Source organism: Sus scrofa, chromosome 1 (assembly GCF_000003025.6).
Source record: "Sus scrofa isolate TJ Tabasco breed Duroc chromosome 1, Sscrofa11.1, whole genome shotgun sequence".
In the NCBI taxonomy this organism is placed as follows: Eukaryota; Metazoa; Chordata; class Mammalia; order Artiodactyla; family Suidae; genus Sus; species Sus scrofa.
Window position 1 is genome coordinate 195,688,544 of NC_010443.5, and position 26,486 is coordinate 195,715,029.

The window sequence follows — 26,486 nt, forward strand, 5'->3', positions numbered from 1 at the left end:
AAAGCTACCATTTATTATGCCGCTACTTCTATTAGGAAAAACATAACATACTCAAGCCTGCCTTGCGTTTAATGAAGAATTGTATTTGGTCAGGTTCCAACAGAATATAAAATATTGCTAACATTCTCCTTGCTATTAAAATATGTGAAATCTGAAGTGGGCAAAATAAATTAAAACTGCATCAAGGAAGGTTTATAATATATGAAAATATGTAGCTTGTTTGTATATTAAGTTTTACATTTTCTTCCTAAAATATGTATAAAATTGTAATTGGAATATAGGAATCAAGAAATTTATTCTATTATTATAATTTCATTGATTTGTGATTTGTGGGTTTAGGCTTTTCTGGTTCTCAAAGTAAAAAAAAAATAAATAAAACACAGGAAGAATCATTCTGATGTGCTTCAGTAGAATCGCATGATTGTGTACCAGTGTGCAGTTTCATGGGTTTATTGCATCCACATCATGAAAACCATAGCAACAGCAATAGCTTTCTTGGTAGCACTGAAATTGCAAGTCCCTGGTGCCACAAATCCATTTAAATCAGCACAAGAGAATTTATTTTATTTAAAAATAGATATATAAATTATTTGTATAACCCACAGAATGAAGGCTGATAACCCTCCTCTTTAGTTTTAATTCAGTGTTAATCCATGGTATCTGTGTTTTAGGGACTCCTCAGATGCAGGCTGTATTGTGTGTCCATTCCACCACCTCTCCAAGTTCCTCATATCCCTCTGGTCCTATGTCCAGTCTCCAGGCCGAGTAGCAAGGGTTAGCAAAGCTGTTCATGTATGAGATCTTTCTGAGTATCATCATCACCACCAGCACTGGTACTCTGCTGAGCTTGCAAATTGCTGTTTATCTGTTGAGGTTGCAAATGGCTTATGGTCCTTAAATTGGCTGTAATCAAAGGAAAGTGGTTGCAAGAGAGATGGGAAGAGAGTATTTAAGCAGAGTTCCACTTGAGAATACCCCAAAGTGTATATTAATCACAAGTAAACAAATGCATAGAATTTCATAAATTCTTAATATGGGTTAATTTTGTTATTATAAATGGAAGCTCTCAAGGTCTCCCTAGCAGGACATTCATTCACTCCTAGGTTTAAGGGCCTATAAAGGTAATATGAAGATTTTTTTATATACCATGGTTTTTATATACCGTTCCCTTTCTCTGGAAAATCCACCTCTTACAATTCTTCCTGGACCATCCTTCTCACTCAACCCCCTTTTTATCAGGGGCTGTCTTTGCTGTGTTGCCCTCCTTGACTCCACCTTACTTTCCCCTGTGCTATGCTTCCATTTGTCATGGCCTTTATAAGTATATAACTTACTCTATACATTTTTCTCCCAATTAGTCTGAAAGATCCTTTGGGGTAATAGTCCTTTTTTTGCTCTTTCTTTATAACACACTGTTCTGAACTAATCAGAGCTCTGAATTGCAGATTTTGTTAGAGATGGGTCTTGAAGTGTGGTTACCAAGTACCTGTTCTCAGTTTAGTGCTAGATTGAGAGGTTTTTAGGAAGACAGATTTCTGGACCCTATCTTTAGATGTTCTAATTCAGAAGATTGAAAGTAGGTACAGAATTATGCAATTTTTAAAGATATCTCAGCTTTTGGTCTCTGAAATTGTATTGGTGGAACAGATGTCCTGAAGATTCCTGTCCTGAGTATCCCACATTCAGACTCAAAATCAAGTATATATTTAGCTAAAGTTAAGCTGTGAGGAAAGTTGGGTATTGGGAGCTATTCTGGTTATGCCAAGTTTCTTCATTTCCTAAACTTTCTGCTCCCCTGAGGACATGAGAATCTACAGCAGATATGGATGCGATCAACAGAGACTAAGCTCTTCCCCAACATTTTTTTGTGTCTGCAATTCATGCCATTTCTAACTTTAAGATTTATGTTTCAAAAAGTCATAAATCAAATGAGGTATTCAACTATTTCATGTCTAAATGTGCATTTTAAAATTTTACTTGGTTAAATAAAACTTTTTGTTTATAATTTGTCACAATTATCTCTAACTCTACTATTAAAATTAGTACTTTTACTTATTCAAGTGGAATTAGCTAGAAATTTTCTACTATAATGGAGTTTCCATCTGAGATCTTTTCATTTTTCCCTGATAGTCATTTTAAGAGTTTTCAGTTTGGGTCTGCTGATGACATTCTCAGTTTTTGTTTGTTGGTTTTGCTTTTTGATCTGAAAATATCTTCATTTTGATTTTATTCTGTAAGGGTATAATAACTGGGTAGAGAATTCTAGATCATTAATTACTTTCTATTAGCTTAAAAATATTTTTCTACTGTCTTTTAGATTCCAATGGTAATAGAAAGAAGTTAGCTGTCAATCTGTCATACATTTGAGGACAGTTTAACTTTTCTTCTGTTGCTTTTGAGATTTTTCATTGCCGGTTTTCAAAGTTTGACTCTAATATACTTCTGTGTACTTTATGCACACATGCATGAATCCATATTTTAGGTATTTAAAAATATATCCTCCTCAAATATGTGATTTGATGTATTCATCAGTTACTGGAAGTTTTTAGCCATTATATCTTCAAATATTATATCTGCATTCTCCCCCCCCCACTCATTTACTTGGACTCAAATTAAATAGATCTTAGACTTTCTAACTGTATCAAGTATGCCACTTACCATTCTTCTGTATTTCCCATCTTTAGTTTCAGTACTTGACTGTAGATAATTTCTTTTAACATATCTCCCAGTTCACAAATACATCTTCAAATTATTAATCTATGTTAAGTACATCAATTAATTTTTCATTTTAATTTCTACCTGGTTCTTTTTTTTTTTTTTTGGTTTTTAGGGCTGCACCCATGGCATATGGAGGTTCCCAGGCTAGGGGTCAAATCTGAGCTACAGCTGCCAACCTATGCCACAACCACAGCAATGTAGGATCCTTAACCCACTGAGCAAGGCCAGGGATTGAATCCACAACTTCATGGTTCCTAGTCAGATTCATTTCCGCTGCACCATGACGGGTACTCCTATTTAGTTCTTTTTAGTGCTTTACTATCACATGCATTAATTTCCAGTTCCTTGCTGATGTTTTTCAATTATAAATTTTATCTCTGGAATAGACAGAAGTGTTGTTTTCAGTGTGTTTCTGATCATTCTATTATCTGAAGTCCCTAGGTATCTTCTCCTGTTTCTGGATAATTTTGTCATCAGGTATGATTAATAGTATTTTCTAAATTATATTATTACAAAATAATTTCAAATCTAGATGGCTTCTTTGAGGGAGGGTTTTAGCTATTTTTGCAGGGCATCTGAGGGCAGTAACATTCTCAGGACCAAGGGCTGAGAATTTTCTACTTCAACTAAATAGGAAACCAGGTCATATTCTGTACCACCATTTTTAAAAATAGCTCTCCAGAGTCCCAATCCAGAGCAGGATTGTTACACTGGGGTTTCTGCTGTTAGTGGGTACCAAACTCCAAACTTCATTGCTCTGCCCCAAGAGAACACCAAGATAGTCAGCCTCTCAGCAACATTCCAAAAATTAGAAAATGATCTCAGAGGAAAATCCCTGGGTGGCAGAGAGTGTTAAAAACAAAAGTTCTTGGAGTTACTTTTGTGGCTTAGCAGGTTACAAACCCAACTAGTATCCATGAGGATGCAAATTCAGCCCTTGGCCTAGCTCAGTGGGTTAAGGATCCACCAGCATTGCTGTGAGCTGTGGTGTAGGTCACAGAAGTGGTATGGATCTGGTGTTTCCGTGGCTGTAGTGCAGGCCAGCAGCTGCAGCTCCAATTTGACCACTAGCATGGGAACATCCATATGCTGCAGATAGAACCCTTAAAAAGAAAAAGTTCTTTCTCCCTCTCCTAACCCCCACAAGCTCAGACTCAAATCCATACACCCTACATCTCTTGCCCTTCACCAGAAACTGTCTCTGAGCTCCCTTTTCTAGATGGGCATTTACCCCTGAGGCAAAAAAAAAAAACAAACAGTTCTGGTTCAACTCTGAAGTGTAGTTCTCTTTCTAGTCTCAGTCTGGCAATTTTTCATCCTCTTGTTAGGTCTCTGAACTTTTTAGAAGGTGATTTTTTTTCAAGCCATTTTAGTTGTCATTACCAGGGATATTGATCCTATTTACCTGGACTGTTGCTTTGAGGATGTGTTACTAGTTACTATTAATAGTATTAATAGTCATTTTTCATTTTATGTTACTTTTATGGTTTTTCTTTTCCCTATGTTTTGCAATTTCATCAAATTGATATTCATAACCGTTTTTCATTTCTTTTTTGTTCGTTCATTTTTGCTTTTTAGGGCTGCACTCACAGCATATGGAGGTTCCCAGGCCAGGGGTCAAATCAGAGCTGTAGATGCTGGCCTACACCACAGTCATAGTAACTCAGGATCCAAGCCACATCTGCAACCTACACCTCAGCTCATGGCAGCACTGGATCCTTAACCCACTAAGCGAGGCCAGGTATCAAACCTGTATCCTCATGGATGCTAGTCAGAGTCATTTCTGCTAAGCCACAATGGGAACTCCCCTTTTTTCATTTCTTAAGGGTTTCACTGAGTTTCAATTGCATTAACTGTTGTTATTTTCTCAATACTCATTATCAATCATATATTTTTTTACTACTATGTACAATTAAGATTTAAAAAACATTTCCAACCAATATGTTTCTACTAGTAAATTGTAACTTTTAAATGTTTTAACCTCTCCATTCTCCTCCTCCCTGACATAGAGGAGATCTTTGGGATACTTTTACTTAGACTGTCTTTTCCAAACACCGCTCATGGTCTTTTCAATGTACGAAATTTTGCTGATATAGCTGAATAATAAAAAAATATTTTATTTACAGTTGGTCCCTTATATTTAAAAAAATCATTATTTAAATTACATATTCTCAGGAAGTTCACTACACATGTATTGCTTTAACTTTGTATGCACTACTATAAGTGGTACTGTATTTAAATTCAATTTCAATTCCATTGCTAGTAGCATAAATATAAAATTTTAACATTGTATTCTATAAACTTGTGAAGATACTTCTTAGACAGTAGTTTTTTCATAGATTACTTTGAATTTTTGGTAGATAATGACATCATTATGAATTAGAACAATTTTCTTTTTCTCCATTCCTATTTATCTTTCTTGCCTTATTGTTTTAGCCATGATCCCTAGTATGATGTTGAAGAGGATAAGAGAAGACATAACACATTTTTCCTCATATTAATAGGATAGCACTTGCTCTTTTACCATTAACTATGTTATTATCTGTAAAATTTTTCTAGAGATTCCTTTTATCAGTCTGAGGAGGTCTCATTATATTCCTAGTATAATTACTGTTGGTATTATAAATAGGTATTTTTTATTTAATTTTATTTTATATTGAAGTATAGTTGATTTTAAAAGGGTTTGTTAGGAGTTCCCGTCGTGGTGCAGTGGTTAACGAATCCGACTAGGAACCATGAGGTTGTGGGTTCGGTCCCTGCCCTTGCTCAGTGGGTTAATGATCCGGCGTTGCCGTGAGCTGTGGTGTAGGTTGCAGACGTGGCTCCAATCCCACATTGCTGTGGCTCTGGCATAGGCCAGTGGCTACAGCTCCGATTAGACCCCTAGCCTGGGAGCCTCCATATGCCGTGGGAGCAGCCCAAAGAAATAGAAAAAAGACAAAAAAAAAAAAATGTTTGTTAGTTTCAGGTGTACAGCAAAATGATTCAATTACAAATATACCTATATTCATTGTTTTTCAGATTATTTTCCCACACAGTTTATTAGAGAATACTGAATTAAGTTCCCTGTGCTATACAGCAGGTCCTTGTTGATTATCTATTTTATATATAGTAGTATATACATGTTCATCCTAAACTCCTAATTTATCCCTCCTCCCTCCAAACTTTCTCTTTGGTATCCACAGTTTGTTTTTGAAGTCTGTGAGTCTTTCTGCTTTGTAAATTTGTTCATTGGTATCATTTTTTCGATTCCACATACAAGTGATATATGATATTTGTCTTTGACTTAATTTAGTTTGGTTATCTCTGTCTAGGTCCACCCACTTTTCTGCAGATGGCATTATTTCATTCTTTTTTATGACTGAGTAATATTCCATTGTATGTATATACCACTTACTTTTTATCCATTCATCTGTCAAGGGACATTTATGTTGTTTCCATATCTTGGCTACTGTGAATAGTGTTGCAATAACTACTGGGTACAGGTATATTTTCAAATTGTGGTTTTCTCTGGATATATGCTCAAGAGTAGGATTGCTAGATAAAATAGTTTTATTTTTAGTTTTTTAACAAGCCTCTATACTGTTCTCTATATGGTTGTATCAGCTTACATTCCCATTTACAGTGCAAGAGAGTTCCTTTTTTCCAAACCCTCTCAAGAATTTACTGTTTGTAGACTTTCTGATGATGGCAGTTATGACTGCTGTGAAGTAATACTTCATTGTAGTTTTGAGTTGCATTTCTCTAATAATTAGCAATGTTGACCATTTTTCATGTATTTTTTGGCCATCTCTCTGTCTTCTATGGGGAAATGTCTACTTAGAACTTCTGCCCATTTTTGGATTGGGTTATTTTGCTTTTTTAAAAATAAAACTGTGAGATGTTATATATTTTGGAGAGCAATCCCTTATTGGTCACCTCATTTGCAAATATTTTCTCCCATTCTGTGTGTTGTCTCTTATATTCTCATTTTGTTTATGGTTTCCTTTGCAGTGAAAAAAAACTTTAAGATTAATTAGGTCCCATTTGTTTATTTTTTTTTTTTACTTTCATTACTCTAGAAGGTAGATCCAAGAATATATTGCTGCAATTTACGTCAAAGAGGGTTCTTCAAATGATTTTTATATCAACTGGACTTATATTTAGATCTTTAATACATTTAGAGTTTTTGTGTATGGTGTTAGAGAATGTTCTAATTTAATTCTTTTACATGTAGCTGTCTGGTTTCCCCAGCATCAATTATTGAAGAGACTGTCTTTTCTCCACTGTATATTCTTACCATCCATAGGTGGATGGGTTTATTTTTGCTCTTTCTATCCTATTCCATTGATGTATATTACTGTTTTTTTTCCTGCCAGAACCATATTGTTTTGATGACTGTAGCTTTGTAGGGTAGCCTGGAGCTAGGAAGCCTTGTTCCTCCTGTTGCATTTTTCTTTCTCAGGATTTCTTTGGCTATTCAGGGTCTTTGTGTTTCTGTACAAATTTTTTATTTTTATTTTTGTTCTATTTCTGTTGAAAAATCCTGTTGGTAATTTGATAGGGATTACATTGAATCTGTAGTTTGCCTTGGGTAGTATAGTCATTTTTACAATATTAATTATTCTAATCCAAGAGTATCATACTGCCATTTGTTTGCATCATCTTTGATTTCTTTCATCACCGTTGTATAGTTTTCAGAGTGCAGCTCTTTTTTTCTCCTTAGGCGGGTTTATTCCTAGTTTTTTAATCTTTCTGTTGTGGGGTAAATGGGATTTTTTTCCCTTAATTTCTTCTCTCTTATCTTTCATTCTTAGTGTATAGAAATGTAAGCCATTTCTGTGATTTAATTTTTTACCCTACAAATTTACCAAATTCATTTATGATCTCCAATAGTTTTCTGGTAGCATCTTTAGGATTTTCTATTTATAGTATAATGTCATCTGCAAACTGTAACATTTTTATTTCTTCTTTTCAGATTTGGATTCCTTTATTTCTTATTCTCCTCTGACTATTCTGGCTATACTTCCAAAACTATGTTGAATAAAAGTGGTGAGAGTGGATATCCTTGTCTTGTTCTTGATCTGACAAAATGCTTTCAACTTTTCACCATTGAGTATGATGTTAGCTTTGGGTTTGTGATATACAACCTTTACTATGTTAAGGTAGGTTCCCTCTATGCCAAATTTCTAGAGAGGTTTTATCATAAATGGGTGATGAATTTTTTTCAAATTTTTTTTGTATCTATTGAGATGATTGATATATTATTCAATTTGTTAAAATGGTGTATCAAAATGATAGATTTGCAGATGTTGAAAAATCTCACATAGCTGGGATAAATCTCACATGATCATGGTGTTTCCTCTGTTTAATGTATTGATAGATTGCATTTGTTGGGGAATTTTGTGTATATGTTCACCAGTAATACGGGCCTGTAATTTTCTTTTTTGTGCTGTTTTTGTCTAGTTTTGATATCAGGGTTGTGGTGGCCTCACAGAATGAGTTTTGAAGTGTTTCTTCCTCTTCAACTTCTTGGCAGTAGTTTCAGAAAAATAGGTGTTAACTCTTCTCTAAATTTTTGATAGAATTCGCCTGTGAAACCATCTGGTCCTGGATTTTGTTTGCTGGAAGTATTTTAATCACAGTTTCATTTTCAGTATTTGTGATTGTTCTGTTTATATTTTCTATTTCTTCCAGGTTCAGTCTTGGAAGATTGTACACTTCTAAAAATTTTTCTATTCTACGTTGTCCATTTTATTGGCATATAGTTGCCTGTTGTAGTCTCTTATGCTCCTTTGTATTTCTGTATTGTCATTTGTACCTTCTTTTTTTGTTTTTCTCTAATTTTATTGATTTGAGCCCTCCCTTTTTTTCTTGATGACTCTGGATAGAGGGGTTTATCAATTTTGTTTATCTTTTCAAAGAATCAACATTTAGTTATCTCAATTTCATGTATTTCTGTTCTGATTTTTTAAAATTTCTTTCCTTCTGCTAATTTGGGGTTTTAATTGTTCTCTTTCTCTAGTCACTTTAGATCTAATGTTAGGTTGTTTGAGATTTTTCTTGTTTCCTAAGATAATATTTTATTGCTATACATTTCCTTTTTTGAACTGTTTTTGGATCATAGTGTTTTTCTTGTCATTTGTCTCTAGATAATTTTATTTCTTCTTTGATAACTTCAGTGATATATTGGTTATTTATTAGCATATTGTTTAGCCTCTGTATGTTTGTGTTCTCTGCAGTTTTTCCAATAGTTTATTTCTAATCTCACGAAAGTGTGGTCAGAAAATATCTTGGTATGATTTCAATTTTCTTTTTTTTGTTGTTGTTGTTGTTTTTGTTTTGTCTTTTTTTATTTTTTTTATTTTTTTATTTATTATTTTTTTTTATTTTCCCACTGTACAGCAAGGGGGTCAGGTTATCCTTACATGTATACATTACAATTATATTTTTCCCCCACCCTTTCTTCTGTTGCAACATGAAATTTAGCAAGGCTTTCCCATTGCCCAGCATATAATTTAACCTGAAGAATGTTCCATGTGCACTCTGCTGCTTTTGAATGGAATGCTCAATAAATATCAATTCCATCTTGTCTAATGTGTCATTTAAGGCCTGCATACCATACTGATTTTCTGTCTGAATGATCTCTCCATTGATGGAAGTGGGGTGTTAACTTCATCCACTATTATTGTTTTACAGTTGAATTCTCCTTTCATGGCTGTTAGCAGTTGCCTTTATATATTGAGGTGCTTCTGTATTAGCTGCATATATATTTATAATTGTCGTATCTTCTTGGATTGATCTCTCGATCATTATATAGTGTTCATGTTTCTTGTAGCAGTCTTTATTGTAAAGTTTATTTTGTCAAATATGAGTATTGCTACTCCAGCTTTCTCTTGATTTCCATTTGCATGAAATACTTTTTTCTGTCCCCTCACGTTCATTCTGTTTCTGTCCCTGAATATGAAGTGGACCTCTTGTAGATAGCATATACAGGTCTTATTTTTCTATCTATTCAGTCAGTCTGTGCCTTTTGGATTGAACATTTAGTCCATTTACATTTAAGGTAATTATTAATATGTACTTTCTTGTTGGCATTTTGTTAACTGTTTTGGATCTGGTTTTGTAGGCTTTTTTTCTTCCTTTCCTCTTGTTCTCTTGTGATTTGATGACTATATTCAGTGTTGTGTTTGGATTGCTTTTTAATTTTTTTTATCTGTTTGTTATAGATTTTTGATTTGCAGTTATTACCGGGGTTTGATATTGGAGTCTCTCTCTCCATATATGTATATACATATAAAAGATTGTTTTAAGTTACTAGTCTCTTAATTGCAAATGCGTCTTTAGCATCTTGCATTTGTACCTTTCTCTTCTCACAATTGCTGGTTTTGATATCATATTTGTGTGGGAATGATTTTCTAATTTTATTATATCTTTGCCTTTATTGGTGAGCCTTTTCTGTTATAGTTTTCTTTTATCTAGTTGTGGCCTTTGCTTTTCTACTTAGAGAATTCAGAGAAAACACTACAGAGATAAATAGGAACCTTACATAATAATGATAATAATGAACAGATTGGTTTATTAAAGCAACTATGACAAACATGCATGCATATAACAACAAATCTTCTACATACATGAGAAAAAACTGATAGAACTAAAATGAAAATAGACTCAGACATAGAGAACAGAGTTGTGGATGCCAAGGGAGTTGTGGAGGGCATAGGATGGATTGGGAGTTTGGAGTGAATAGATGTGAATTATTACATCTAGAATGGATGAGCAATGAGACCCTACTCTATAGCACAGAGGATTATATCCAATATCTTGGAATAAAAAATGATGAAAGATAAGAGAAAAAGAATATACGTGTATGTATGCCTAGATCCTTTTCTATACAGCAAAAATTGGCACATTGTAAATCAACTGTAATAAAAAATGAAATGGAGTTCCTGTCATGGCTCATAGTAAATGAATCTGACTAGTAACCATGAGGATGCAGATTCAATCCCTGGCCTCACTCAGTGGGTTAAGGACCTGGCATTGCTGTGAGCTATGGTGTCAGTTGCATATGCTACGTGGCTCAGTCTGGCATTGCTGTGGCTGTGGCATAGGCTGTTGGCTACAGCTCTGATTCAACCCCTAGTCTGGTAACTTCCATATGCCATAGGTTTGGCCTTAAAAAGACAAAAAAATGAAATGGAAATATAAAGTTCTTCAATTATAATTAAACCTCAATACTCTTCTCTCAGCAACTAGTAGATACTAGTCATTTGCACATGGCTTTTTAAAAAAGTAATATTACCAATCTTCTACAAACTCTCCCAAACATAGAGCATGTTGTAGCACTTACCAACTTACTATAACTCAGTATTACCCTTATATCAAAGCCAAACATGTCATAAGAAAAATTAAAAACAAACATTCCTCATAAATATAGTTGCCAAAAATTCTAAGAAATACTAGCAAGCCAAATTCAGCAAAACCATTGGTCTTGCTTGGGAGTAACTTTCCACTTCCATTACATCAGGAGATTTCTAAAGGGTGTTATCTATAGGATTTTTAGGCCAGAATGGTTTCTGACAACTTCCAGGAATAAAGGACTAACTTTACTCCTCATTCAGCTTCAATGTGTCTTCATCTATATGTTCTGTATGTGATTTGCCTTTTTGCCACTCTTCCAGTTACATAAAGCTTTTTTGTTAACACAGAATATTAAAAGGAGGCTTTGTGACTGTTCACCCCTCTCTATAGCCAATAATCTCTACAGTCTTGGACCACCACTTAGGGTATTTTTACTGTCTCCTGACTTGACACTAGTAATTATCTCAGCACCCACTATTCTGAGAAGCATCCTGTATATGATAGAAGGCTTTCCTTTTGTCAACTACCTCTTCTTCTTGTACTTGGTCATAGGTGAGAGAGTTTTGGAATCCAGTTTTCTTCTTGGAAGTGTTTAACTCCTTGAGGGTTTCAGGGTAGTTGATTACCTTGTAATGTTGGATCTTTGATTATCTTAAGGAAAGTTATGATTTTTTTTTTAGTTTCTCCAGATTTTCCTCATTATTATGTTGTTAGCACATTCTCTGCAATTTTGACCTCTGTTCAAAATTGTTCTCACAGTCATAAGATCAACAAAAGTAAATGGATATATCCTAAATGAAGGGAATTGCATGCCCTCCCCTATTGCTCTGGTTCTGGTTGTCCCAATCCTGTATTCTGGTCAATTCTCTATTCTGTATTTTCTTCACTATTCATCCACACCTGTCCACTATGTTTTCATGTCCATTCCCTTCCCACTATTCTTTTGATCTTTCTGTCTCTTATATCCAACATTTTCCAGTGACTCTAGCATACTGAAATAAGTATATTTCCCTATGCTGAACAATATATACTGTTGCTTATCTATTTTAAACAGAGTAGTTCATATCACTCACCACCCTATTTTGCCCTTCTCCAGTCTCTTCTCCACTGTGTCTCAGTCATCAAAACTCCATCCTGTTAAATTGCTATCTTATTCAGCCTGGGCAGAAGCTCTTTCCCCACTTCCTCAATCACACAGCCCTGTACCTCAAGCCATTACACTTTCTCTCTTGAGGCTGCTGCTTTAGATTATTTCTTACTTTCTATTCAAAATTTCATGAATATGCAGAGAAGTCTCTGGCCAAATGTTTCCCAATTTATTTTTAAAATAAATAAATAAATCTAAAACAAAATAATACCATGCTTACATCCTCATAACATCTAAGGTCTTTACAAATAGTCAAACTGCTATGTTGCCCATAAGCATGTGTAATCCTGAAATCTTAAAAAAATAAACTTAAATGGAAAGTATGTCTTTCATAATTCATTTTTAACCCAGTTCCTAATTCATATACATGAGACATAACCTCAGCTATATTTATATATCTTTTTATCACATTTTAGACTTAAAAGAAACTCTCAAACTATATTATGACAGAAAATGTGATTTGTTTTCCTTACACAATATTTTCCAACTTTTGAACTAGTCATCAAAATTTAAAGTTCTGGAGATTTTACAAAAAATCTGGACTCAGTTTTTTTTGTTGAAGTATAGTTGATTTATAATATTATATTAAAGTGTGCAACATTGTAATTCATTACTTTTATAGATTATACTCCATTTAAAATTCTTACAAAATAATAAGTATATTTCCCTATGATGAATGATATATCTATTTTAAACATAGTAGTTCATATCACTCAACACCCCTATTTTGCCCTTCTCCACTCCCTTCTCCCCACTGCTAATTGCTAGTTTGTTCTCTATATTTGAGAATCTTTGTTTTGTTTATACATTCATTTATTTGTTAAATTTGACATATAAGTGGTAATACAATATTTGTCTTTTTCTGTCTTACTTTACTAATTATAATATATTTTAGGTCCATGCACATTGTTGCACATGACAGAATTTTCTTTATTATGGCTGAGTAATATTCTACCTTGTGAGTGTGTGTGTGTGCATGTGTGTGTGTGTACCATATTTTCATCCATTCATCTATTGATGGACAATTAGGTTGCTTCCATATCTAGCTACTGAAAGTAATTCTCCTATGAATATTGGGATGCTTGTATTTTTTTTCAATTGGTGTTTTTGTTTTCTTCAGATATATATCCAGTTGTGGAATCACTGTATGATTTATGGTAGTTCTATTTTTAGTTTTTGAGGAACCTCCATAACTATTTTTCATAATGGGTGCATCAATTTACAACCCCAACAGTGTATTAGGGTTCATTTTCACTACATCCTCAACAATATCTGTTATTTGTAGATCTTTTGGTGACAGCCATTTTGACAGGTATGCAGTGATATTTGTTTTTATTAGCATGTTTCTGATGATTAGTAATGTTGACCATTTTTTTCATGTGCCACTTGGCCACCTGTATATCATCTTTCGGAAAATATCTATCCAGGTCTTCTCCCCATTTTTTTAATTGGGTTGCATGTTTTTTCGGTATTAAGTTATACAAAATTTGCAAATATTTTCTCCTATTTAGTTAGGTTGCCTTTTTTGTATTGTCATTGCTGTATAAGAGCTTAAAGTCTAATTAGGTTCCATTTGTCTCTTCTGCCTTAGGTGGAAAATCCAAAGAAATATGCTACAATTTATGTTAAAGAGTTCACTTCTAGGAATTTTATGGTTTCAACTATTACATATAGACCTTTAGTCAAATCTGAGTTGATTTTTGCATATGGTGTGAGAAAATGTTCTAATTTTATTCTTTGATATGTAGCTCTCCAGTTTTGCCAGCACTGCTTATTGCAGAGACTGTCTTTTCCTCACTGATGATTCTTGCCTCCTTTGCCATAAATTACTTGACCATAAGTGCATGCGTTTATTTCTGGGCTGTCTTTTCTGTTCCCTTGATCTGTGTGTGTTTTTGTGCCAGTGTCATCTGGTTTTTATTACTGTACTTTGCAGTATAGTCTCAAGTCAGGAAGTATGATACCTCCAGCTTTTTTCCTTTTTTTTCTCAAGATTGTTTTGGTTATTTGTGTTTCTATATAAATGTTATGGTTATTTGTTCTAGTTTTGTGAAAAATATCATGGGTATTTTCATCAGAATTGCATTAATCTGTAAATTGCTTTGGATTGAATGCTCATTTTAATATTAATTTTTTCAGTCCAAGAGAATGGGATATCTTGTTATGACTTTATATCAGCTTCAGTTTCCTTCATCAGCATCTTATACTTTTCAGAATATAGTTCTTTCACCTCCTCGGCTAAGTTCACTTCTAGGTATTTTATTCTTCTTGAGAAAAATTTAAACAGGATTGCTTTATAGGTTTTTCTTTCTGATAGTTTATTAGTGTATAGGAAAGCAACATTTTTGGTATAATAATCCTGTACACTGAAACTCTATTTGAATAAATGAATTCAGTAAACAAATTTTGTGTGGAGACCTTAGGGCTTTCTACATATATAGTCTATTATCTGAAAAAAATAAAAAAATAAAAAGACAGTTTTAATTCTTCTTTTCCAGTTTGGATATTCGTGGCTGATTGCTGTGTTGAGGACTTCCAATATTATGCTAAATAGAAATGGCAAGGGTGGGCATACTTTTCTTGACTTTATTTTAGAAAAGTTGTTCAGAATTTCCACCATTGAGTATGAAGTTAGCTGTGGGTTTGTCATAAATGGCCTTTATTATTTTGAGATATGTCGCCTCTATACCAACTCTGATGAGTTTTTTGTCTTTTTTTAAATCCTGATTAGGTTTCATTTTGTTTTGTTTTAGGGAAGCACCCACAGAACATGGAAGTTCCCAGGCTAGGGGTCAAATCAGAGCTGCAGCTGCCAGCCTAGGCCACAGCTATAGAAACACCAGATCCGAGCTATGTCTGTGACCTACACCACAGCTCATAGCAATACCAGATCCTTAACCCACTGAGAGAGGCCAGGGATGGAACCAGCATCTTCATGGCTATTATTTATGTTCATTACCACTGAGTCACAATGGGAACTCATATCATGATAGGCTTTTGAATTTTTTTCAAATTTGTTTTCTTCATCTATTGAGATTATCATGTGATTTTTTTTATCCTTCCTTTTGTTAATATGGTATATCATACAAATTGGCAAATATTGAATTATTCTTGCATCTCTGAAATAAGTCTCACTTGATCAAATTGTATGATCCTTATTGTGTGTTGTTAAATTCAGTTTACTAGTGTTTTGTTGAGGATTTGCATCTATATTCATCAGAGATTTTGTCTTATAATTTTCCATTTTCATACTCTGTCTGGTTTTGGTATCAGATAATGGTGGCCTTGTACAATGAATTTGGGAAGTTCTGTCTTCATTTTGGTATAGTTTGGGAAAGATAAATACTAGGTCTTATTTATATGTTTTGGAGAATTCCCCTGGGAAAATACCCAGTCATGGAATTTTGCTTGCTAGGAAGCTTTTCGTTACTAATTCAATTTCACTACTAGTGATTGGTCTACTACTTCTGGTTCAGTATTGGAAGATTGTATATTTCTATAAATACCTTCTATAAATACATCCATTTCTTCTAGGTTGTCCACTTTATTGGCATTTAACACTTCATAGCACCCCCTTCTGATTTTTTTTTTTTTTTGTATATTGGTGGTATTCGTTGTTATTTCTCCTCTTTCATTTCTTATGTTGTTTATCTGAGTTCTCTTTTTTTCCTGGTGAGCCTGGTTTTATCATTCAAAATATCATCTCTTGGTTTCATTGATTTCTTTTTTTTGGTCTCTGTTTCCTCTCAGATCTTCATCATTCTCGTCCTTCTGCTTATTTTGTGCTTTGCTCTTATTTTTAATTCCCTTAAATTTTAGGTTGGGTTATTGGAGATTTTTCTCTGTTCTTCAGGTAGGTTTATTTCACTCTAAACTTCCCTCTTGGAACAATTTTGGCATATCCCATAGATTTTCAAAGTTTGGTTTCTGTTTTGATTTGTCTCAAGTTATTTTATGATTTCCTCTCTGATCTCTTCATCAATGGATTTTTTTAAAGTAGAATGTTGTTTAGTCTCCAGTAGGTTTCTTTTCCTATTATTCTTCCTGTAATTGATCTTGAGTTTCATATTGTTGTGGTCACAGAAATGGTTGATATAATTTCTACCCTCTTAAATGTATAGATATTCATTTTGTGACATAGCATTGATATCCTGGGAAATGTTCTACATGAACTTGAAAAAAAGAATGTGTATTATTCTTTATGGCATATTATGTCCTGTAGCTATCTATTAAATTTAAATGGTCGAACGTATCATTTAAGACTACTCTTGCCTTATTGACTTGCTGTCACCATAATTTGTCTATTGATCTAAGTGGGGTGTTAAAGTCCCCTGCTGTTATAGCATTTTTTTAATCAATTTTCCCTTTATGTCTGTTAGCCCTGCTTTATATATTCATGTGCTAATTAATTGGCTGTATACATGATAAGGAGTGTAATATCCCCTTTTGTATTTATCCCTTTATCATTACAGAATGCTTTTTTGACTTTCACTATAGATTTTAAAGTCCATTTTTTTTCTGATATAAGCATTGTTATGCCACTTTCTTGTCTTGTCTTTTGGCATGAAATATCTTTCCATCACCTCACTTTCAGTCTATGTGTATCTTTAGCTCTAAAATAAGTTCCGTTAAGCAACAAAAAGAAGGGTCTTGTCATTTTATCCAATGTATTGAAACTCTTAGTCCATTAACATTTAAAGTGATTATTGATTGGTGTGTACTTATTTCCATTTTGTTTCTTGTCTTACAGTTGTTATTGTTCTTCTGTTTTTTTCTTTGCAGTTGATGCTTTTCTTTAGTTATATGTTTGTGTGCTTTTTGGTCTGGTATTTTATATCTGATATAGGTTTTGATTTATGCTAACCATGGAGTTCATAATATGTTCACCTAAATCTACTTGTTTTAGACAGAAACTCCTTTAAGTTTAGACATATTTTAAAATATTTAAATATATTTTAAAATATTTAATTACTTTTTCCAAATTTTTTGTTTTTGTTACCATACTTTATATCTTTATGGTCCTAACTTTACTGACTATTAAGGCTCCCTAACTTCATACTATACTACAAAGCTATAGTTATCAAAACAAGATGGTACTGGCACAAAAACAGAAATATAGATTGATGGAATAGGGTATAAAGACCAGAAATAAACCTAAGCATCTATTTTCAACTCATCTATGATGCAGGAGGCAAAAACATATAGTGGAGGAAATATAGTCTCTTCAGTAAGTGGTGCAGGGGAAAAAAATGGACAGCTACCTGTAAAAGAATGAAATTAGAACACTCTAACACTACTCACAAAAAGAAACTCATAATGGATTAAAAACATAAACTTAAGGCCAGATACTATAAAACTCCTAGAGGAACACATAGGCAGAACACTCTTTAACATAAATCACAGCAACATCTTCTTTGGTCCACCTCCTAGAATAAAGACAATAAAAGAAAAAATAAACCAATGGGACCTAATTAAACTCAAAATCTTTGCACAGCATAGGAAACCATTTAAAAAAAAAAAAAGGAAAAAGAGGGTTCCAAGTACTTCCTACCTCAAGAAGTAGAAGACAGACAGGATTAAGATGGTACAATAGAAAGACTGGAAACAGAACAACAGAATTACAACCAAATGCTGAACAACCTTCAATCAAATGGACTGGAAACTTTCAAAAAGATAACCTACTCCAGAAGACAAAGAAGAGGCCATATCAAGATGGTACGAGGGGCAATTATGCGATACAAGCAACCCTATACCTGCCAGGTGGGAAGCCCACAGACTGTAAAGTAACTGTATCACAGAGACTCACCTACAGAAGTGAGAATACTGAGCCCCATGTCAAGTACTTATGCCTGGAGATTTGGTATTGGGAGAAAGCCCCTGGAGTATCTGGCATTGAAGACCAGTGGGGCTTGTGTACAGGAGCTCCACGGGACTGGGGGAAATGGAGACCCCCTTCTAAAAAGGTGCACATGGACTTTCTTGTGTACTGGGTTGGACAAGACTGCAGTTCTTGGAGGATCTCTGGGAAAACAGGTGGTGACTATGGCTCATTGTGGGGGAAAGACGTTGGAGGCAAGGGTCTTGGGAGTATACATCAGCATGTGATCCTCTAGAGGTGGCCATTGGGGGAAAATATGGCCCCACCCATCAGTGCTGAGAAGCCCCAGGCCAAACAATAATCCAGGTGGGATCACAGCACTACTGATCAGTAAACAGGCTGCCTAAAGACCCCCAATACAGGCTCTAATCTCACCCAGAGACAAAGCCCCACCTAACAGTGGACAGGCCCCAGTCCCTCCCATCACGAAGCCTACAGCAAGCCCCCATACCAAATTCAGCCACAAGGGGGGTAACACCTCAGAAGTAAGAGAGGCTACAACTCTATTATCTCTGAAAAGGAGACCACACCAAAAACCTATAAAAATGAAAAAGCAGAGAACTATAACTCAGATAAGGGAGAAAGAAAAAAACACAGAAAAACAGCTAAGTGATCTGGAGATTATTAGCCAGGAAAAATATTTTAGACTGATGATGCTGAAGATGATTCAAGACACTGGAAATAAACTGGAGGCAGAGATTGATAATTTACAGCAAACACTGAGCAACAAAATAAAATATTTAAAACTTAAGCAAGCAGAGGTGCAAAATACAATGACTGAAATAAAAAATTCATTAGAGTTGACCAACTGCAGAATACCGGAGGCAGAAGAATGAATAAGCAAGGTGTAGGACAGACTAGTGGAAATCAGTGATGTGGAACATAAAAGAGAAGAAAGATAGAAAAAGAAATGAAGACAGTCTCAGAGAACTCTGGGACAACATTAAATGCAACAACATCCATATTATAGGGGTGCCAGAAAGCGAAGAGAGAGACAAAGGGACAGAAAAAATATTCAGAGATAATAGCTAAAAATTTCCCTAAAATAGGAAAGGAACCACTCACTCAAATCCAGGAAGCACAATACCATATTAAAAAAAACCAAGGAGGAACACTCCAAGACACATATTAATAAATTGACCAAAATTAAACACAAAGAGAAAATACTGAAAGAAGCTAGGAAAAAGAAAGAAATTACATACAAGGGAACTATGATAAGGTTTTCCACAGATTTTTTCAGCAGAAACTCTGCAGGCCAGAAGGAGGTGGCACAATATACTTAACGTGATGAAAGGAAGAAAACTCCAACCTAGATTACTTCACCCAGCAAGGCTCTCATTCGGATTTGAAGGAGAAATCAAAAGCTTCATAGATAAGCAAAAGCTAAGAGAATTCTAAACCAGCTTTACAACAAATACAAAAGGAACTTCTCTAAGTAGAAAAGAAAAGGCCACAATAGAAACAAAAATACCACAAATGACAATGCTCACCCATAAAGACATATGTACACTAAAGATAGGAAATCATCCACACACAAATATGCTACCCAAATCAGAAACCATAAGGAGGGTATAAATGCAAGACACTGCAGATGAACTTGCAATTAAAGACCAACAACTTAGAACAACTATATATATATAATTGCTATATAAAAATATATAACAATTATATATATATAATTGCTATATAAAAATATATAACAATTATATATATATAATTGCTATATAAAAATTTCAGGGTACTTGCAAACCAAAAATCTGCAACTGATAGACACACAAATAAGAACAATCAACTCAAATACAACACTAAAGTCATCAAATGACAAGAGGAGAGAACAAGAGAAGATGGGAAGAAAAAAAGAGCAACAAAACCAAATCCAAAACAGTTAATAAAATGGCAATAAAAACCTACAAATCAATAATTACCTTAAATATAAATAGACTAAATGCCTCAACCAAAGACATAGGATGGCTGAATTGATACAAAAGCAGGATCCATATATATGCTGTCTTCAAGAGACCCAGTTCATTTCTAGGGAAACATATAAATTGAAAGTGAGAGGGTGGAAAGAAATATTCCATGCAAAAGGGAATCAAAAGAAAGCTGGAGTAGCAATACTCATATTAGACAGAATAGACATTACAATAAAGAATATTATAAGAGACACAGAAGGACATTACAAAATGATCAAAGAATCGATCCAAGAAGAAGACATACAATTGTTAATATATATGCTCCCAACATAAGATCACCTCAATATATAAAACAATGACCTTAAAAGGAGAAATTGACAATAACACAATAGTAGTGGGGGACTTACATACTGCACTTACAGCAATGGACAAATCATACAGATAGAAAATCATCAAGGAAAAACAAGCCTTAAATGATGCATTAGACCAGCTGGACTTAATAGATACTTATAAAACATCCCCCTGACACCTATAGTCAATTAATCTTTGACAAGGGAGACAAGAACATAAAATGGGAAAAAGAAAGTCTATTCAGCAAGCATTGCTAGGAAACCTGGACAGCTGCATGCAAAGCAATGAAATTAGAACACACCCTCACAACATGCACAAAAATAAACTCAAAATGGCTGAAAGACTTAAATATAAGACAGGACACCATCAAACTCCTAGAAGAAAACATAGGCAAAACACTCTCTGACATCAACCTCATGAATATTTTCTCAGGTCAGTCTCCCAAGGCAATAGCAATTAGAGCAAAAATAAACCCGTGGGACCTCATCAAACTGACAAGCTTTTGCACAGCAAAGGAAACCAAAAAGAAAACAAAAAGACAACTTACAGAATGGGAGAAAATAGTGTCAAACGATGCAACAGACAAGGGCTTAATCTCTAGAATATATAAGCAACTTATACAACTCAACAGCAAAAAAGCCAATCAATCAATGGAAAAATGGGCAAAAGACCTGAACAGACTGTTCTCCAAGGGAGATATACAGATGACCAACATACACAGGAAAAAATGCTCAACATCGCTGATTATAAGAGAAATGCAAATCAAAACTACCATGAGATACCACCTCACACCAGTCAGAATGGTCATCATTAATAAATCCACAAATAACAAATGCTCAAGGGGGTGTGGAGAAAAGGGAACCCTTCTGCACTGTTGGTGGGAATGTAAACTGGTACAGCCACTATGGAGAACAGTTTGGAGAGACCTTAGAAATCTATACATAGAACTTCCATATGACCCCACAATCCCACTCTTGGGCATCTATCCGGACAAAACTCCACTTAAAAGAGACACATGCACCCCCATGTTCATTGCAGCACTATTCCCAATAGCCACGACATGGAAACAACCCAAATGTCCATTGACAGAGGATTGGATTGGGAAGAAGTGGTATATGTACGCAATGGAATACTACTCAGCCATAAAAAAGAATGACATAATGCCATTTGCAGCAACAGGGATGGAACTAGAGAATATCATACTGAATGAAATGAGTCAGAAAGACAAAGACAAATACCATATGATATCACTTATAACTGGAATCTAATATCCAGCGCAAATGAACATCTCCTCAGAAAAGAAAATCATGGACTTGGAAAATAGACTTGTGGCTGCCTGATGGGAGGGGGAGGGAGTGGGAGGGATCGGGAGCTTGGGCTTATCAGACACAACCTAGAATAGATTTACAAGGAGATCCCGCTGAATAGCATTGAGAACTATGTCTAGATACTCATATTGCAACAGAACAAGGGTGGGGGAAAAATGTATACATGTAAGGATAACTTGATCCCCTTGCTGTACAGTGGGGAAAGAAAAATTAAAAAAATAAAAAAATAAAACACACAAACAAACCAAAAAATAAAGTAGAGAGAAAGTGAAACTAAGGATTAAAAAAAAAAAAATCCCATCCAAAAGCAGCAGAATACACAGTCTTCTCAAGTGCACATAGAATATTATCTAGGATTGATCATATTCTGGGCCACAGATCAAGCCTTGGTAACTTTTAGAAAATTAAAATCTTATCAATCATCTTCTCTGACCGTGATGCTATGCAACTGTAAATTAACAACAACAAAATTTTCAAAAAACACAAACACGTGGAAACTAAAGAATATGCTACTAAACAATGAATGGAGCACTGAAAAAATGAAAGAGGAAATTAAAAATTATCTAGAAGCAAATGACAACAAATATATGACATCCAAAACCTATGGGATGCAGCAAAAGCAGTCCTAAAAGGAAAGTTTATCGCAATACAAGCCTACCTCAGGAAACAAGAAAAAGCTCAAATAAATATCCTAACATTACATCTGAAGCAGCTAGAGAGAGAAGAACAGACAAGACATAAAGTTAGCAGAAGGAAAGCAATCATAAAGATCAGAGCAGAAATCAATAAAGTAGAAACAAAGAAAAACATAGAAAAAGATCAATGAAACTAAAAGCTGGTTCTTTGAAAAGACTGACAAAATCAATAAACCTTAAGCCTTATTCAACAAGAAAAAAAGAGAGAGGACTCAAATAAATAAAATTAGAAATGAAAAAGGAGAGGGTGCAACAGATATCACAGAAACACAAAGGGTCATAAGAGATGACTACATCCAATTATATGCCAATAAAAAGGAAAACCTAGCAGAAATGGTAAAATTCTTAGAAAAGTACAATCTTCCCAGACTAAACCAAGGTGAAATAGAAAAGATTAACAGACCAATCACAAGTAATGAAATTGAAATTGTGATTTAAAAACTTCCAACAACAACAAACTTCCAACAAACAAAAGTCCAGGACCAGATGCCTTCACAGCAGAATTCTATCAAACATTTAGAGAAGAGATAACACCTATCCTTCTGAAACTATTCCAAAAAGTTGCAGAGGAAGAAACACTCCCAAACTTATTCTATGAGGCCACCATCACTCTGATACCAAAACCAGACAAAGATACTACAAGTAAAGAAAATTACAGGCCAATTTCCCTGATGAGCATAGATGCAAAAATCCTCAAGAAAATATTAGTAGACTGAATCCAGCAATACATTCAAAGGATTGAACTTCATGATCAAGTGGGATTTATCCCAAGGATGCAAGGATTCTTCAATATCCACATATTAATCACTGTGATACACCAATTAACAAACCAAAGAATAAAAACCATATGATCCTCTCAATAGATGCAGAAAAAGCCTTTGACAAAATCCAACACCCATTTCTGATAAAAAACCCTTCAGAAACTGGGCATAGAGGGAATCTATTTCAATTTAATAAAGGCCATGTATGACAAACCTAGAGCTAACATCATTCTCAATGGTGAAAAGCTGAAAGAATTCCTACTAAGATCAGGAATAAGACAAGGATGTCCGCTCTCACCACTACTATTCAGCATAGTTTTCAAAGTCCTAGCCACAGCAATCAGAGAAGAAAAAGAAATAAAAGTTATCTAAATTGGAAAGGAAGAAATAAAACTATCACTATTTGCAGATGACATGATACTATACCTAGAAAATCCTAAAGATGCTACCAGATAACTGTTAGAGTTTATCAGTGACTTTGGCAAAGTCACAGGATACAAAATCAAACACAGAAATTGACTGCATTTCTATATACTGACAATGAAAGATCAGAAAGAGAAATTAGGGAAGCAATCCTGTTTACCACCACATCCAATAGAATAAAATACCTAGGAGTAAACCTACATAAAGAGACAAAAGACCTGTACTCTGAAAACTATAAGATGCTGATGAAAGAAATAAAAGATGACAAACAGATCAAAAGATATACCATGATATTGGATTGGAAGAGTCAATATTGTCAAAATGACTATACTATCCAAGGCAAACTACAGATCCAATGCAATTGCTATCAAATTACCAAGGACAGAACTCAATTTTTCACAGAACTCAAACAAAATATTTTAAAGTTTGTTTGGAAGCACAGAAGACTCAGAATAGCCAAAGTCATCTTGAGAAAGAAAAATGGGCCTGGAGGAATCAGGCTCCCAGGCTTCAGACTATACTACAAAGCTACAGTCATCAAAACCATATGGTACTGGCAAAAGGCTGAAATATAGGTCAGCAGAACAGGATAGAAAGCCCAGAATTAAACCCACGCACCTGTATTCAACTCATCTGTGAAAAAGGAGGCAAGAATATACAATGGATAAAAGACAGCCCCTTCAATAAGTGTTGCTGGGAAAACTGGACAGCCACATGTAAAAGAATGAAATTAGAACAATTCCTAACACCATACACAGAAATAAACTCAAAATGGATTAAAGGCCTAAATGTAAGACCAGATACTATAAAACTTTTAGAGGAAAACATAAGCCAAACACTCTCCAATGTAAACCACAGCAACATCTTCTCAGATCCACCTCCTACAGTAATGACAATAAAAACAAAAATAAACAAATGTCACTTAATTAAACTTAAATGTTTCTTCACAGCAAAGGAACCCATAAACAAAATGAAAAGACAACCCACAGAATGGGAGAAAATATTTGCAAATGAATTGACTGACAAGGGATTAATTTCCAAAATTTATAAACACTTTCTGCAGCTCAATAGCCAAAAAAAAAAAACCCAAACAACCCCATCAAAAAATGGACAGAACTAAACAGACAATTCTCCAAAAAGACATGCAGATGGCCAAAAAAACACAGGAAAAGATGTTCAACGTCACTTATTATTAGAGAAATGTAAATCAAAACAACTATGAGGTACCACTTTATACCAGCCAGAAGGGCTATCATAAAGTAGTCTACAAACAATAAGTGCTAGAGAGGGTGTGGAGAAAAAGGAACCCTAGTACACTGTTGGTGGCAATGTAAATTGGTACAACCACTGTGGAAAACTGAATGGAGATGCCTCAGAAAACTAAAAATAGAATTACCATATGATCCAGCAATCCCACTCCTGGGCATCTATCCAGAGAAAATCATGACTTGAAAAGACACATGTACTCCAATATTCATGGCAGCACTGCATACAATAACCAAGACATGGAAACTTAACTGTCCACTGACAGAGGTGTGGATAAAGAAGATGTGGTACATATACACAATGGAATATTATTCGGCCATTAAAAGGGAAGAAATAAAGGCATTTGCAGCAACATGGATGGACATAGAAATTATCCTACTAAGTGAAGTCAGTCAGACAGTGAGACACCAACATCATATGTTATCACTTACATGTGGAATTTAAAACAAAGGACAAAATGAACTTCTCTGCCGAACTGATACTGACTCACAGGCTTTGAAAAACTTATGGTTTCCAAATGAGACATTTGGGGTGTGGGGGGAAGTTCTCTGGAGGTTTGGGATGGAAATGCTATAAAATTTGGTTGTGATGATCACTGTACTACTATAAATACAGTAAAATTCATTGAATACTTTAAAAAAATACAAATAAGAAGTGGAAGACAAAAAAAAAAAAAAAAGCATTCCCATAATGGCTCAGCATAAATGAATTCTACTAGCATCCATGAGGATGCAGGTTTGATCCCTGGTGTTGCTCAGTGGGTTAAGAATCTGATGTTGCTATGAGCTATCCTGTAGGTCACAGATGTGGCTCAGATCTGGTATTGCTGTGACTGTGATGGGGCCAGCAGCTACTGCTCCAATTTGACCCCTAGCCTAGGAACCTCCATATGCCACAGCTGTGGCCCTATAAAGACAAAAGAAAAGACAACCCACAGAATGGGAAACAATCTTTGCAAATGATGCAACTGACAGGGGCCTATTCTCCAAAATATACAAACAACTCACACAACTCAAAAAAAATTCAAAAATGGGCAAAAGACATAAATAGACATTTTTCCAAAGAAGATATGTGATTGACCAGTAGGCATAAAAAAAATGCTCAGCACCACTAGTTATTGAATAAATTCAAATAAAAATTACAATGAGGTACCACCACATACCACTCAGAATGGTCATCACTAACAAGTCAACAAATAACAAATACTGCAGAGTCTGTACAGACCATAAGTCTGTACCCTCCTTCACTGTTTTGGGAGTGTAAACTGGTACAACCACTATGGAAAACAGGGTGGCAGGAGTGGGCTGAAGTTGGATATTTATTTCCCTTTACCCAGTCAGTTAGGCTCTACTAATAGCCCAGCTGGCTAGGCTCCCCTAAGGATAGGCCTTATTAAGAATATGGTGCTATGGCATATTTCAAAAGGAGTATTATTTACCTTCCCCCTGCCAGAAGCATAAAGAAATTATTCTGATATTTACTATGGGAAAATTATCACTCCAAGAATTATATTTCACAATACAATGTCACCCCCCTGGAGGTTTTAAGTCTTAGAGTTTTCTACACTGAGGCTCCAGCAATTAATCCATTACAAGTCCAGTTTTTCTACTCCAGCACTGGTTCCCCTGGCAGTTTCAGCTTGAGAATCTTTATTCTGGTAAGCTGT

General features: G+C 34.8%; 1 long non-coding RNA gene across 1 annotated transcript in view; it reads right to left on the bottom strand.

Moving 5' to 3' along the window:
* LOC110257021 overlaps positions 231-26,486 on the bottom strand; it is a 111,820-nt gene continuing 85,564 nt past the window's right edge. Inside the window, exon 3 of the long non-coding RNA XR_002339173.1 lies at positions 231-903. This is a non-coding gene — a long non-coding RNA (uncharacterized LOC110257021). The remainder of the gene's footprint in view (positions 904-26,486) is intronic.